The sequence below is a fragment of the Entelurus aequoreus genome, linkage group LG05 (genome assembly GCF_033978785.1).
Source record: "Entelurus aequoreus isolate RoL-2023_Sb linkage group LG05, RoL_Eaeq_v1.1, whole genome shotgun sequence".
Classification (NCBI taxonomy): Eukaryota; Metazoa; Chordata; class Actinopteri; order Syngnathiformes; family Syngnathidae; genus Entelurus; species Entelurus aequoreus.
The window spans coordinates 52691339-52708449 of NC_084735.1; the positions used below are offsets into that span (position 1 = coordinate 52691339).

Below are 17111 nucleotides of genomic sequence, written 5' to 3' on the forward strand. Positions count from 1 at the left end.
TTTTCTATATTTTCATGCAATCAGAGCAAAGGGTAGCTATTTTGAAGAAACTAGGTATATAAAACATGTTTTCAGTTATTTCACCTTTTTAGTGTTCAGTACATAGTTGTGATATCAGCCTTCAGTGACAATCTACAATGTAAATAGTCATGAAAATAAAAAAAACCGCATTGAATGAGAAGGTGTGTCCAAACTTTTGGCCTGTACTGTATGTATATCATTTTAAATTATATTTTGAAAAAGGAATATAAGCAGGTGTTAATGGTCGCTTGTCTATATGTGTCATGTGTTTGGCTGATAAAACAGGATTAACAATAAAAAAAGGGTGTTTACGAGATTTTATTTCAGAAACTGTGATTGATTGCTAACTTTTTTTTTGTAGCACAATTTGCTATCCTTCTCTCTAGAACCTCCTCATTACAGGCGTACAATCAATACGTGTCCTTGTGAGCCCAGGGTGTTTTTCTTCATGCTGTGTGTGTGTGTGTACTGCTTGCTGCCCCCTCCCAACCACTGACTTGTGTGTCCGTGTATTTGTCTTTTCGGTGTGTGCTCTGCGCATACAAGTGAGCACAAATGCATTTATGCAGCACAGGCTGCATGGAGGAACGGTCAATAATAACGACTGGAGGCGCGTCGCTACGTTTTCCACCGCTCCTCTCTGCTCCACCTGCTGCATACTAACACTGTCTGCAGTGTGTGTGTGTGCTCTTGTATTTCTACCGTTCTTGAGACATCAACAAGGAAAAGTACCTTCCATATGAGGACCGGTGAACAAGTTAGGACCGGAATCATGGTCCCAATACGGAAAACCATTGCATCGAACAGAGAATGTCTCATTTGCACCAATGGTGGTGAAATCTATCAAAATGAGGGTGGTCCCAAAAAGGAGGGATTTTTCCAATTGACTGTGTGTTGGTTTTAAAAGTGATCCCCCTCTGGCCAACATATGAAATAACAAGTGTGTGTAAAAAATTGAATTGCTCCCCCTTTGGCCAACATTAATTTAAAAAATAAATAAAAAAAATATGTATATAGAGACATACTGTAATAACTTGAGGTAAATAATGAAGATTAAAAACCAACTACAAATAAAAAATAAAAATAAAAATAAGGAACTAAAAGCAGTCTTTTTCTCACAATGTGTCGACTTTTTTCTTATAAAATTGGGAACAATTTATCATATTTTCTCTGTTTCTGTAAATTGCAATATTTTCTTGTAAAAGTATTACTTTTTTATGTTAAATCATTACTTTTTAAGGCAAAATGGGGACATTTGTCATATAAAATTTTGACTTTCACCACGATATTGCCAATTTTTCTGTTGTTCTTGTAAAATAGTGACATATTTTGAGTAAAATGATGACTTTTGTCATAATTTTGCCAAGTAAAATTCAGATTATTATTATAAAATTGCCAAAATGTTAAGCTTTTACTCGCACTGTGAATTCTTTCGTGACCGCTTGTATTTGATTATTGGATAGATACATGCTGCAAGACACACTTTCACTTTTAATATGTACCTCTAGTCCCTAAATATAACAACAAAGTAGCTAAAGTGCATTACAGATGATTTCTGTATACGTAAGGTGTGTTTTGAAGCGGAGTTACGCCACACCTACAGTTATGCTACACTGACACACTTCCTTTATCCTATTTTCATGCATGTATTTGTGACAGGCTTCCACAAACAACTAAATACATGGAAACATTGGCGATTTTTTTTAAGACAGCAAGTGTTCTTCCATGCGCCGAGAATTGATGCAACTCGCAGAGGAAAACATTTTCTGCAGTATTTCGATACTAATGATAATGATAAAAGCAGGTATTGATGTATTTTTTGCATGTTGGTATCAACCTGGCATCAAAGCTTCGGGGTATGATGTTGGTAAGGTGTTTTGTATTCATGTTAGCATTTAAGCTAGCTAGCGATTAGTGTACTATCTTCTTTCCTCTCCAGGAAATGAGCAGTATCACTGGTCCGTGAGTTTATCAAAGTGCGGTTATTAATCTGGGTTTTACAAAACCCAAAACCAGTGAAGTAGGCACGTTGTGTAATTTGTAAATAAAAACAGAATACAATGATTTGCAAATCCTTTTCAACTCATATTCAATTGAATATTCTGCAAAGACAAGATATTTAATGTTCAAACGTAGAAACTACATTTTTTTTTTTTGCAAATAATCATTAACTTAGAATGTAATGGCATCAACAGATTGCAAAAAAGTTGGCACATCCACAGTTTCCAAAAACAATTTGAAATGTGGACTCATCATGCCACAAAAAAGTTTTCCCCTTTGCATCAGTCCATCTTAGATGAGCTCGGGCCGAGCGAAGCCGGCAGCGTTTCTGGGTGTTGTTGATAAATGGCTTTCGCTTTGCATAGTAGAGTTTTAACTTGCTCTTACAAGTGTAGCGACGAACTGTAGTTACTGACAGTGGTTTTCTGAAGTGTCCCTGAGCCCATGTGGTGATATCCTTTACACACTGATGTCGCTTTTTGATGCAGTATCGCCTGAGGGATCGAAGGTCCGTAATATCATCGCTTACGTGCAGTGATTTCTCCAGATTCTCTGGATCTTTTGATGATATTATGGACGTAGATGGTAAAATCCCTAAATTCCTTGCGATAGCTCGTTGAGAAATGTTGTTCTTAAAATGTTCGACAATTTGCTCACGCATTTGTTCACAAAGTGGTGACCCTCGCCCCATCCTTGTTTGTGAATGACTGAGCATTTCATGGAAGCTGCTTTTCTACCCAATCATGGCACCCACCTGTTCACAATTAGCCTGTTCACCTGTGGGATGTTCCAAATAAGTGTTTGATGAGCATTTTTGAAACATGTTGCAGGCATCAAATTCCAAATGAGCTAATATTTGCAAAAAAAACATAAAGTTTACCAGTTCGAACGTCAAGTATCTTGTCTTTGCAGTCTATTCAATTGAATATATCTTGAACAGGATTTTCAAATCATTGTATTTTGTTTTTATTTACGATTTACACAATGTGCCACCTTCACTGGTTTGGGGGTTTGTAAAATTATTATAATTTTTGGGAATGTTAATTTATTCTATTTTTAGTACTAGCTTCTTTGTCAGTAGCCTCTTATTAGTCACACAATGTTTTGAACTGAACACAAAATTGCAGAGCACAATGAAAAGGCTGAGTCAGGTTATATGCTTACACTGGGCACTAGTTAACATCAGAGGTTTGAACATAAAAGCTAAGCAATTTTTTTTTAAGTCCCCCAGAGAGTTACCTTGGCTCTCTGAGCTTCTTCAATATTCTTTAATTGAGACACGAGTGGAGGAGCGATGGAGTGATGCGGAGAGAGAAAGACAGAAGATAAAAGACTAAGAAGGGAGGGTGGGAGGGGGAGCCCCAACGGGATTCAAGCTGAAATGACTTACAAATTACCGTACTCTCAAGAACGAGGCGGGCGACGCAACTTTCATATGCAAATCCCACATCGTGGCAAGGCAGAGCAATTATTAAATAAAAACATCTCAGGTCTCAACAGGAAACCTTTGTGTTTGTCATAGTGCTCTTGTGTCAGCCTCAATCAAATTCTATGTGCACTCTGGTTGTGGTTTTAGGATACAACAAAGACGCGGCCATATTGAGACATAAAAGAGGTCTAGTACTTTATCCTTTAAACAACTGTTCCGGATGGGCAATGAGGCCTAAAATCTATCTTGTACTAACGATATACATCGTTATATATTATTTGGCATGATATGTGAATGATAATAGAACCATTTCGAAACCAGTTACAAAGGCTGGTAAAAATGGTAAAAAATGCAAGAAATGCTGATACTTTTTTTTTTTTACAGTTAATTGAACAATAGCATTTTTGATCACAGTTATAATCAGACAAAAACACAGAATGGCGGTGTTAAATTTAAAGTACCACTGATAGTCACACACACACTAGGTGTGGTGAAATTACCCTTTGCATTTGACCCATCCCCTTGTTCCACCCCCTGGGAGGTGAGGGGAGCAGTGAGCAGCAGCAGTGAGCAGCAGCAGTCGCTGCGCTCGGGAATCGTTTTGGTGATTTAACCCCCAATTCCAACCCTTGATGCTGAGTTACCCATTACCAGTGAGGTAATGGGTCCCATTTTTATAGTCTTTGGTATGACTCAGCCGGGGTTTGAACTCACGACCTACCGATCTCAGGGCGGACTCTCTAACCACAAGGCCACTGTGGTATTTAATTTATATTGTCACAGTGTCCCAGTGTGACAAAATAAATTAAATATTTAAAGAATTTCCTACTATTGGCTTTGTTTTTTGATATTTATCTATTCATTCATTTTGTAACAAACACACCCACGTTCTCCGGGTAATAAGGAATCACGGGCAGGACTTGATATTTGATATACTTGATATTCAGCATTCAACGTGCATTATCACAGTACGACGATCGTATTAAAAGCTCTTAAGTCAGCCAAACTTATGAAATTTATATACATATACACTACCGTTCAAAAGTTTGGGGTCACCCAAACAATTTTGTGGAATAGCCTTCATTTCTAAGAACAAGAATAGACTGTCGAGTTTCAGATGAAAGTTCTCTTTTTCTGGCCATTTTGGGCGTTTAATTGACCCCACAAATGTGATGCTCCAGAAACACATACCGCTCAAAGGAAGGTCAGTTTTGTAGCTTTTGTAACGAGCTAAACTGTTTTCAGATGTGTGAACATGATTGCACAAGGGTTTTCTAATCATCAATTAGCCTTCTGAGCCAATGAGCAAACACATTGTACCATTAGAACATTGGAGTTATAGTTGCTGGAAATGGGCCTCTATACACCTATGTAGATATTGCACCAAAAACCAGACATTTGCAGCTAGAATAGTCATTTACCACATTAGCAATGTATAGAGTGTATTTCTTTAAAGTTAAGACTAGTTTAAAGTTATCTTCATTGAAAAGTACAGTGCTTTTCCTTCAAAAATAAGGACATTTCAATGTGACCCCAAACTTTTGAACGGTAGTGTAGACTATTTCATCCCTACGAGCCTGTTTCGCAGGTTTCCCTGCTCTTCAGGGGAACGCAAAACAGGCTTGTAGGGATGAAATAGCCTTTGTGTTTTTTCCTGACCTAACGTATATTCCGGTATTGAGCACTGTATAACGGATAAACCACAGAAACCTCGACTATAATTTATATCATATATTGCAACTTTACCGTCCAGCTTCACATCCTTGACTTCGGATACTCTGACAATAAAGTAGTACAAAATAAAAACAACTAAGGTATGTTTTAAAAATGATTGTCATATTGAGGTTGTTTCCATTTTCGTTTTTCATATGCTAGTTTCTTTACTTACGGTGTGGGGTGAAGCAACGAGACACGCCTGCAGCCACTTTACAATGATGTCAATTTTATGTACAATGTGCCAACTCACAGGAAAATGGCACGGGTCTGTGTGTCAGGTTCGAGTCAAATATAATTGTTCCTCAGCATACGAGTGCCACAGCTTATTTGTTTGAAATATATTAGCTGTCTTTCCAGTTACAAGCCTCCTCACTGCTAGTTGGTAGGGTTGGGCAATATGGACCAAAATTGATATCCCAGTATTTTGAGGCCGAATCGTGATATACGATGTACAGTATATTGATATTTTAAACAAAACGTACAAAGTGTTTAGTTTAAACTCAACATCACATTACAGTTAATTAACAGTAAATTAATTACAGTTACTCATTACTTAACCAAAAAAGTAATTTATTTACTAATGGAATTACTCTTCAATAAATGTACTTTATTACTAGGGAAAGTAATGAATGCGTTAGAGGGCGGTAGAGACTTCCTGTGTGCCGGACCTTTTCTCAGCAGTGGTGCGCCGCACCGGCCGCAAACGGCTTTACCAAACGTGTACAAAAGATACCAGTATAGTGGTAGTCTCAAATATATATTTATTTCTAAAATATACCACCCAGCCCGAATAACATATTTTTCGGACTATAGGGCACACTTAAAATCCTGTGAGTGAGCCTTATAACCCGGTGCGCCTAATGTACAGAATAATTCTGGCTGTGCTTACCGACCTCGAAGCAATTGTATTTGGTACATGGTGCAATGACAAGTGTAACCAGTAGATGGCAGTCACATATAAGAGATATGCGTAGAATGCAAGATGACGCCAGTAAACCACACCAAAAACTTTAATGTTCTATAGAACATTACACACAACGCTCAAAAATCTGTCAACATGTTTTAGTACGACTTTGGTAAGCTACGAACCCGCACCGCTTGATGGATTGTCAGAGCATTACAGCTACTGTAGTCAGCTGTGCTTCATTATACGGGTATTATTATGGTGTGTGTGTATAAGGACAGCAAAGTGGCACCTATTAGCAGACAATATCTGGCGTTTTGTTTCGCAATTTTGTGCAGAACCATCTTTTCTTACCTTCTGGTACCTGCTGATGTGTATTTGGGATCTGCATAAGTCCTGAAAAATTGCGCGAGTATACCATTGTAGTCCGTGCCGACACCGTAGTTGATAAGCTTCTTCTTTTTCTCTATCTTCTTGTTATGGGGCATTCATCCTCCGCTGTTGCCATTTCTAATATAAGGTAAAGTAACTTTCTAACTTATATCTGTCAGTAGACTCGCAATGGAAGCACTAAAAACTACCGATGTAGTGGGTTTACCTAATTCACCTGCAGAACTTTAGTTATTAGAGAGTTCCGGTCGGACGGTTTTTCACGGGAAACATTTCCTGTATTGTTGTTGCACGAGTGAGCCACGGATGAGGAGATGCTGCTCCGTTATTGATTTAAGTAAAGTCTGAATGTCATTAAAACAGTTAGCTCCATCTTTTGACATATTCGATTCCCGTTCTTGCACGCTACACCGCTACAACAAAGATGACGGGGAGAAGACGCTGTCAAAGGTGAGCTATGTAAATAAGACCACCCACAAAACGGTGCATCCTGAAGGTCGCAAAGCAACTTGAAGGAGATCTGTAAAACATAATAATTTTGACCAAAGAACCACCATTACATGTTATGTAGACCACAAGATAGAGTTTTAAATGTAGAAAAAAAAAATCCTAATATGACCCCTTAATGCGCCTTATAATCTGGACCGCCGTTTGTATGAAAATAGACCTGAATAAACCAGTTAATCGGCAGTATATTCCGGTGCGCCCTATGGTCCGAAAAATATGGTAGTTGCCGTAGCGAATGTCACAGTGAACCTCATTAGATCCAACCAATATATAGAGTGTTAAAGTACAGTGCTGAGAAGAAGAAGTGGATGATAGTCATTGAATTAAAAAAATAAATAGTCGAAAACATGATTGAGCGTGCAGCTAGCTAACTTAGTGAAACAGTTGGAGCGTAGCAGCTGGTCTGCACCATACTCAAGCAGAGTAAGCCGACAAGGCCATTATCTAAAAGCGGACATTTATCCATGAAAATAGCGTGTTTGATGGAGACGCAGCTGGAAGGAGACACTGTAAAAGTCCACTACCCAAGGTAAATGCTGTACATTATTATTACAATATTTTGTAAAACTACTGTAGTTGTTGGACTACATTCTATTGTATTGTTTTTATACAAGATTTCTTACTGTATCGAAACATTTTTTTTATATGCAGTTAGAAGATGTAGATTGCTTTTCGACAGGAAAAAGAAGAACACTTTGTTTTTCAATTGAACTTTTTGTATTTTAAAAATGAAATTCAGTTAAACCAATCGATTTTTTGGTTCATCCAATCGTAGTTCATAATAAAAAATCAATGACCAATCAAATTGATTTTAATTCATTTTAACGGGCGACAACGTTTTGCAATACAGGTTTTTCTGTATGACAGAACCGATTAACCTCATATCCCGAATTACCATTGTATTAACGGTGGGCGAATCGATCAAAATATTGATAGTATTGATACCCAGGTGAGTTTTGGTATTGGCTTGATACTGGTTTGTTTTCAGTATTTTTGGCTGAGGACTACACTGTCCAATCCTACACAAAAGGTAAAGCAATGACGGTGTGTGAGTACGTGTCATCAGAGAGTAATTAGACGTGTTTGATGAGCCCAGGAGGGCCGACCAGAGTTATTGGCAGAGTGACTCCACTATGATCAAGCTGGGATAAGCATGTCAATAACTGGGAGATCCCACCTATGTAAAACCCCTCAAATAAAAATACTTTGTCACTCTTGTGGGAGGCCGACTGACAGCTGGTGGGGGTTTCCATGGCAACACACTGGCTATTCGCCTTGCAAGCCACAGTCCTGGTGCTGTAAGTAGTGGGGTGTCGCACACAAGGGTGTGTTGTTACTGCAAGTGTTCCTGCAGGGATTAATGTGGCAACATGTACAAGGCTGACTCTGAACCATGCTGCACGTGTCAAATTTGATAACTACTTATGATTTTGTTTCATTGACTTTTAGTTGACATTCTATATTGTTCTTTTTTACCTTTTCATTTCGATAAGGTTTTTTTTTTGTGACACTTCTACATTATAACTTTAAGTCCCCTTTAAAACAAGAAAAAAAGAAAAGGTTTACATATAAATAGGAATGAGTATTGTTTACATTAATACCGATACTCGTACCAAATCAAACGATGTCTGAACCGTACAAAAAAAATAGAAAACATACACATTTTGTTTAAAGGCCTACTGAAACCCACTACTACTGACCACGCAGTCTGATAGTTTATATATCAATGATGAAATCTTAACATTGCAACACATGCCAATACGGCCGGGTTAACTTATAAAGTGACATTTAAAACGTCGCGGTATGATGACGTATGCGCGTGACGAAGTCAGAGTAACGGAAGTTATGGTAGCCGTATAATACTATACAAAAAGCTCTGTTTTCATTTCATGATTCCACAGTATTCTGGACATCTTTTGCAATTTGTTTAATGAACAATGAAGGCTGCAAAGAAGACAGTTGTAGGTGGGATCGGTGTATTAGCAGCGGACTACAGCAACACAACCAGGAGGACTTTGTTGGAGCGCTAGCCGCGCTAGCCGCCGACCTCACCTTGACTTCCTACGTCTCCGGGCCGCCAAACGCATCGGGTGAAGTCCTTCGTCCTTCTGCCGATCGCTGGAACGCAGGTGAGCACGGGTGTTGATGAGTAGATGAGGGCTGGCTGGCGTAGGTGGAGAGCTAATGTTTTTAGCATCGCTCTGTGAGGTCCCGTTGCTAAGTTAGCTTCAATGGCGTCGTTAGCACAGCATTGTTAACCTTCGCCAGCATGGAAAGCATTAACCGTGTATTTACATGTCCACGGTTTAATAGTATTGTTGATTTTCTATCCATCCTTCCAGTCAGGGGTTTATTTTTTTGTTTCTATATGCAGTTAAAGCACAATGCTATCACGTTAGCTCGTAGCTAAAGCATTTCGCCGATGTATTGTCGTGGAGATAAAAGGCACTGAATGTCCATTTCGCGTTCTCGACTCTCATTTTCAAGAGGATATAGTATCCGAGGTGGTTTAAAATACAAATCCGTGATCCACAATAAAAAAAGGAGAGTGTGGAATCCAATGAGCCAGCTTGTACCTAAGTTACGGTCAGAGCGAAAAAAGATACGTCCATCACTGCCTCTCAAATCGTTCACTGTAACGTTCCTCATCTACGAATCTTTCATCCTCGCTCAAACTAATGGGGTAATCATTACTTTCTCGGTCCGAATCTCTCTCGCTCCATTGTAAACAATGGGGAATTGTGAGGAATACTAGCTCCTGTGACGTCACGCTACTTCCGGTACAGGCAAGGCTTTTTTTATCAGCGAGCAAAAGTTGCGAACTTTATCGTCAATTTTCTTTACTAAATCCTTTCAGCAAAAATATGGCAATATCGCGAAATGATCAAGTATGACACATAGAATGGATCTGCTATTCCCGTTTAAATAAAAAAAAAATCATTTCAGTAGGCCTTTAAAGAAAGTGCATTTTTATTTTTAAGAATTTTTTTGTGACATGCAAGTTGAACTGAATTGTAATTTTAATATTTCATTAATGTAAATAATATCATATAATATCATAATTATCACAGCAAAAACAATTGTAAAACACAGCGGAGGTGCAAATAAACATGCTTGTGTAATAGAAGTGTTGGATAAAATCTATTCACATCTGAATCCCAATTCTGAACTGATTCTAAATGTTCAAGAATCAATTTTTAAAAAAGACGTGCTTTAGGCCGCACTTATTCGCTGCGTGTATATTTCATATATTAGTTTTTTTAATTTAGTTTTGGCACTAATCCCTACACCTAAGAAACATCAAGCTCTATATATGTACATCTACAAATATGCTGCACTGTAAAGTTTAATACTGACTATAAAAAAATAGACATATAAAAATACAATAATTAACTGTATATCTGTCATGTCTTTTGGATCATGTTTTGTTTTGTTCAGTTATGTTTGGTTTTTGGACTCTTTAGTTTCTGTTTACGCTCCATTGTTTTTGTTTCCATGACAACCCTTTAGTTTTCGCCTGTCCTCATGTCACGCACCTGTCTCACGCTTTGCACTCGCGCACCTGTCACTAATCATGTCACTGTTATTTAAGCCTGTCTTTTTCTGTTGATCGTCCTGGTGACATTATCCTTACTACCTCTGCTACCTTTCATTCCAAGCCATTGTTCCCTGCACGTTTTTTCATGCCACAGTAAGTGTTGTATAGTTCATGTTTATAGTTTTTGCCTTTGTGCAAGTTTTTGTTTCATTAGCCAAGTTTTCTGGGGGCATCCTGATCAGATGCCCGAACCACGTCATCTGGCTCCTCTCGATGTGGAGGAGCAGCGGCTTTACTCTGAGTTCGTCCCAAATGACAGAACTTCTAACCCTGTCTCTAAGGGAGAGAGCCCTGCCACCCGATGGCGGAAAATCACTCCGGCCGCTTGTACCCGTGATCTTGTCCTTTCCGTCATAACCCAAAACTCATGACCATAGGTGAGGATAGGAACGTAGATCAACCGGTAAATTGAGCGCTTTGCCTTTCAGCTCCGCTCTTTCTTCCTCACCTCCGGAATAACTTTGAACATGTCACGAGGGAGACACTGGACACTGGATCCGAGGGGATCATGTTCCGTGCCTTTATTGTCGAGAAGGTGGTTGGTGCCTTTTGTGGCGGTAATTCCAGAAACCGCTGGTGGACACAAGCGGTGAGGGATGCCATCAAGCTGAAGAAGGAGTTCTATTGGGTGCTTTTGGCTTGTGGGATTTCGGAGGCAGCGGACAGGTACCAACAGACCAAGCGGTGTGCAGCTTTGACGGTCAAAACCTCGGACATGGGAGGAGTTTGGGAAAGCCATGGAACTTCCTGACGGCTTTGAAGCAATTCTGGACCACCAACCGCCACCTCAGAAGGGAGAAGCAGTGCACTGGCAACACCGTGTATAGTGGGGACGGCGTGCAGCTGACCTCGACTTGGGATGTTGTGGATCGGTGGAAGGAGTATTTCAAAGACCTCCTCAATGCCACTTACACATCTTCCTATGAAAAAGCAGTGCCTGGGGAATCTGTGGTGGGTCCCCTATTTCTGGGGCTGTGGTTGCCGCGGTAGTTAAGAAGCTCCTCTGTGGCAGGGCCCCGGGGGTGAATGACATCGGTCTTGAGTTCTTTAAGGCTCTGGATGCTGTGGGAATGTTTTGGATGACAAGGCTTTGCAACATTGTGTGGACATCGGGGGCAGTTCCTCTGGATTGGCAGACCGGGGTGGTAGTTCCTTTCTTTAAGAAGGGGAACCGGAGGATCTGTTCCAACTATCGTGGGATAACACTCCTCAGTCTTCCCGGTAAGGTCTATTCAGGTGTGCTGTAGAGGAAGCTACGCTGGATAGTCAAACCTCGGATTCAGGAGGAGCAGTGTGGTTTTCTTCCTGGTGGTGGAACTATGGACCATATCTATACTCTCCTTGGGTTTGCATGGGAGTTTCCACAACCAGTCTACATGTGTTTTGTGGACTTGGAGAAGGCATTTGACTGTGTACCCCGGGAAGTCCTGTGAGGAGTGCTCAGAAAGTATGGGGTATCAGACCGTCTGATTGTAGCGGTCCGCTCCCTGTATGATCGGTGTCAGAGCTTGGTCTGCATTGGCGGCAGTAAGTCGGACCTCGAAGTCCGAGTCCATGGTTCTCGCCCGGAAAAGAGTGGAGTGCCATCTTCGGGTTAGGGAGGAGATTTTTCTCAGAGTGAAGGAGTTCAAGTACCTCTGAGCCTTGTTCACCAGTGAGAGAAGAGTGGATCAAGAAAAAAAAACAGACCAAAAACAAGTGTCCTTTGCAGAGGACACCGCATGGCATATGGATTTCATGTTTTCTCTTGGGTGCCGGTGTTCTGTCAAAATGCGCTACACATAAATAAGAGCTACTAAGCATGAGCACCCAAACAAAATATAAATCAAAACTTCGTACTTTGTGTAGACTTACCTTGTGTTGAATTTGTCACTTGCTAAAAGTAAGTAACTGTTTTACATTATATTTCTTCAATTGTGTCTTCTGACCAGTGAGCATGCAGACACTTACAGCGTGAGGAAGTTCACATTGATGCAAATAATGGTAGCCTACATTTTCATTTTCATCACCATTGTTTGAAGAACAATCAACTGGTAGCTTTGTTTGGTGAATCAGCTCATTTTGACAGAACACCACCAGCACTCATGCAGCCATGCCTAACACAGACACTTTATGGTTGGGTAGGCTCGGTTTAGCAATACGTAGGCCTGAACACGCGCTTAAATTCCTCAGCACACCTGAACATCTGCTTAAACTTCCTTTCTGCTGGCTGCCGACGGAAGGTTGCGCTTTTTTATTGCCATCGCTAATCAGCAGCAGAATCCCTCTGCTCATTAACAAGACACGCGCTAGCCCGAGGCTAACTGCCTCATATGTCAAGCACATATAAAGATGTCATCTTCTGCTTGGCTGGGTAAACAACTATTAAAACTGGATGCAAATGGACGTTCAATGATATTCAAATGAGGAGACAACAGGGAAGCTCCAACCCTGAGGCACTGGGCTTTAACATTGGCCCACATTCCTCCGCCGTGTTAAATGGAAACACTTTTAGACACGGCCCTTCTTTTTAGCCCTGCAAGATATCTGACACAAAATTAAAAGCTATTCTCATGCAGCAGCTTTCTCATACATATTCTTGTTCATGTCTACAATTACTGTAACTCAGTGGTGGGCCAGCAAGGCCTTCTCTGCTGGCCTAACATAACCAGAAATCATGTTCATAATTAAAGATAAAAATATGTTTTTATTTACTTTCCCTAAATATCTAAAAGTATTCATATTCTTTTCATGTCATATTATGCTCTTTCCAGAACTGTTGTTTTTAGGTTAGAGTTTGTATCCAATCAGAATTCAGCTAGCTTATGTTGCCTTCAGAATCAACAATCCAGGCGTTTGTGCACTGTAAGTGAACGGGCACATACAGTTGATAGACAATTGCGATAGCCAATCAGATCACGAGCTGTTGTCAGTAAGACCTTCGAGCTGGCCTTTCGCTGTGATTGTCAATTGTCAATCACAAGTTACAAAAACAGGAAATGGCATCGGAGCCATAGAAAGCCACAGAAAACTCACCGGTACTCACAAATAATGTTGATTAGGTGGCATTTGCAAGGCCATTTGCAAGAAGGATACTTAAGAGAAACTACATCTGTGCGATGAGGTCGGCCGACACTGGAAGCTATCCCGGCGGTGAAATGCCCGTGACTTTCACACGAATCAACCGACTACGACCAACTACGAGCGGTACCACTGGCTTATACGGCGTCAAATGGGTCCTACAAATTGTGAGTTCAAATATTGAATTTCTTAATTTTTTCATGTTTCATTTGTTTTATACAATTCTTTTAATTTTGACAGTACCACGTGAGATATGTTTTAATTTCTGTTTGAATTCATTGAATGTTAAATGCGCCGAAAAATAGACCGTTTTGTACACTCTTGAGGGGGCTCTATGCGCAGTAGTGTGCGAGTGGGTTTTCTGTATAGTATCTCCAGTATCTCCGTGTTCATGTGGTGACATAAATAACAGTATTTTGAGAGGTGAAGTCGGACTAAGTAGGACATCTCTGAAGGCCTAGGTGAGAAACGCACGGCCCGCCACAGCTGTAACTATGAATGTACCTTGGTAATCCCTTCTGTTTTTCAGTCAGTACAGTTTGGTGTCGTGTCGCAGTGTTGTGCCTTACAAACGCAAACATATTTTGTGTTGTTGGAGAAGCAGTTAGCTTATCTCTTGCCGTAGTTAGCTTTTACGGCTAATACCGAAGCACTCCGATGTGTTACTACAATAGAAAAACAGTTCCTCAGTGTTTGCTCTTACAAAAACAATGACAGCTTGGTTATTATACAGTGCAGTTCCCCTTTAAGAGGAGGGCGGATCGATCCATAAATTGATACTACAGTGATACTACACCAAGGGTAGTATCAGTTTTTGTTATTCTTTACCAAGTCGGGGAATAATACCCCAGACACAGGTATCGGCTGATCGCACTCATCGATGATTGGTATCCGAATTGGCAGCATAAAACCCTGATTAGAACATTCCCAAGTTTTACATGCAGAAAACAATGCAAATGACGAATTAAATCAAATATACATTCAATTTACATTTCGGGAAAACTAGGAATGTAGTTTTTTAATTTATATTTTAATTCTATAGATGCTTTGGGAGAGTCATGTCTCCAAAAGTAAAAGCAGTCTAAAAAGTCGCTAAATTGGCAACAGCGACCCATCCTGCTACGTCTTCTTATTCTCTGGCAGACCAGGTGTGTTAAGAAGCAGAGATACAATGCCAGCGACTCTATTGTGTTGTAATGACAAGATACATCATGTGAGGGCAGACTGCTGGTCCAAATGTATTCATTGTGAGCTTCAACAAAAAATGAGTGTATGCGAATAATTGTTCCGTTCTTTTTGTTGGCATTTTATATTTGGCATTTCTTACATTTTTCTGAGTTTCGTGTATCTTTCAAAAGAGCTGTTTGAACATTGTCTTACCTTTGTGTCTAGTATAGGGTCCAAAACCTAGCCGTCACATCAAGTACACTTAAAAAATGAGGGACATCTGCTAGTGCAAAGTGGAGTTCAGTGAGATCGAAGCGCAGCGTCAGCAGTTCTTTCTATTAATATTTTTCTGTATTAAAAGTGCAGCAGAATGTTCCAGTCAAGACAAAGCTCTACCTCGTTATAGGCAATTTAATCATGAGCGGCGTTCGACAACACAATGGCAGAATATCTTTTCACTATCTGGACAGCCTTGGGGGACTGCTGCGTGAGCACTTTTTTTTTTTTTGACCAGACAAAGACTTAAAACCGAATACAGACATTTTCAACAAGCTGTGAACTCGTGTGTCAACCACTTAAAACCAGCAGAACTCCTATTAAAAGAGGCAGCTGAGTTGTGTTTGTGTTGCTATAGTAACTATCAACACACACATGCTATATACATCCACGTAAACAGAAGAATGTCTGCTCAACTGAACCGAATTTTGAAAAAAAAAAAAGCAGAAGATGATTTAAACCACAAAGAGTTATATCGGTGAATGTTAAAATTAAATCAGGGGTGTCAAACGTAAGGCCCGAGGGCCGGATCAGGCCTGCGAACAGGTTTTATCCGGCCCGTGGGATGAGTTTGCTAATTATAAAAATGAGCTGAAATGTTTGAATGAAAGAAACTGCTGTTCTAAATGTGTCCTCTAGATGTCGCAATAGCAATTCTTTGTATTTTTGTAGATTATGTAAAAAAAATAAACCACATGGTGTTAGTGCACCAGTCGAGGAAAATGAGTAAACTACATAAATAACATCCTGTAATTTTATTTTGATATTATTTTTTTATCTTGATGGATTGAAAATTAACACCAATGAGTTGAGTGATGAACATTATCACATACTTTTTCAGAAAGTACAAATAACGACAAATAAAGATAGAATATTATTAACCGCAACATGTAAGTATAAAAAAACAACAACAACATTATGATTTGTACATTTTCAGAATGTGTTTGTTGTATTCTTAAACAAAGAAAACAATCTGAAGTTGTCTTTATTTTTAAGTTATCGTGCCGTGATTTTACCAGTCCGGCCCACTTGGGAGCAGATTTTTTTCCATGTGGCCCCCGATCTGAAATGAGTTTTACACCCCTGAATTAAATAAAGTGCACAATCTGTATAAAAGCTCTATGGAGATGATGATTTCATTTTTCCAGCATGATCCAGCAGTGCCAGTAACTGGTGTACTGACCATGGCATTACTGTCCTCGATTGGCCTGTCAACTCCCCTGACCTGAACCCCATAGAGAATTTGTGGGGTATTGTGAAGAAGAAGCTAAAAGACACCAGACCCAATAATGCAAATAAGCTAAAGGCCGCTATTGAAGCATCCTGGGCATCCATAACACCTCAGCAATGCCACAGGCTGATTGCCTCCATTGCCTCCACTGCACCAAATATCTGCCAGGAACTTTAACTAACTTACTAACTAGGATTGGTGCAACAAGAAAAAATAAATTTACATATGAAACCGTGATTCTTATTTATTACGTTTCTAAATCGATTCGTTTTTTTAAAATAAAAAATTGTTTTTAAAAATATTTTCTTTTTTTTATTCCAAAATAATATATTGCAAGAAAAATATTGGGTTAAAAAAAATTTGGCCGGGGCCCGGGTGGTATATATACAATTATAATGAAAAAAATACTAAATATATATTTTTTAACTTGGGGGGCGGGGGGGGGGGGGGGGAGGGTTTTATTCTGCAGTGCCTGTTTTTCTAGGCTTTATGAGGTTTTAAATGCAAACTTGAGCTATTTGAAAATGTTAAAAGTTATCAAATCTAATTCTAATTGCTTGCTACTGATAGGTCTTTCATAACCTTGATACTACACCGTCTGTGTGAGTGTAATTAGTCAATGAGGGAGTCCCGCTATTAAAGGCTAATGGTTGTGTGTTTACAACGTGATCATTGGCCTCTCTTTGGCCAACAATAAATGAACCAGTGTTGAGCCTCAGCTGTATCATCATGAATATTCATTGGCCTATTTTGTATATGTGTGTGTTTGTGTGTGTGTGTGCGTGTGTGTGTGGCACGCATTAAAGAATTC

General features: G+C 39.7%; 1 protein-coding gene across 6 annotated transcripts in view; it reads right to left on the minus strand.

Annotated features, from left to right (window-relative positions):
- The window catches only part of dscama (Down syndrome cell adhesion molecule a), a 304891-nt gene that overhangs the window by 133466 nt on the left and 154314 nt on the right, over positions 1-17111 (minus strand). The window contains exon 1 of one of the 6 annotated variants that reach the window (XM_062048356.1): positions 16253-16332. The exons of the other annotated variants lie outside the window; for them this stretch is intronic. The gene's annotated coding sequence lies outside the window, so the exon portion shown is untranslated. Of the gene's footprint in view, positions 1-16252; positions 16333-17111 lie in introns of those variants that run through there. 6 annotated transcript variants of the gene reach the window in all.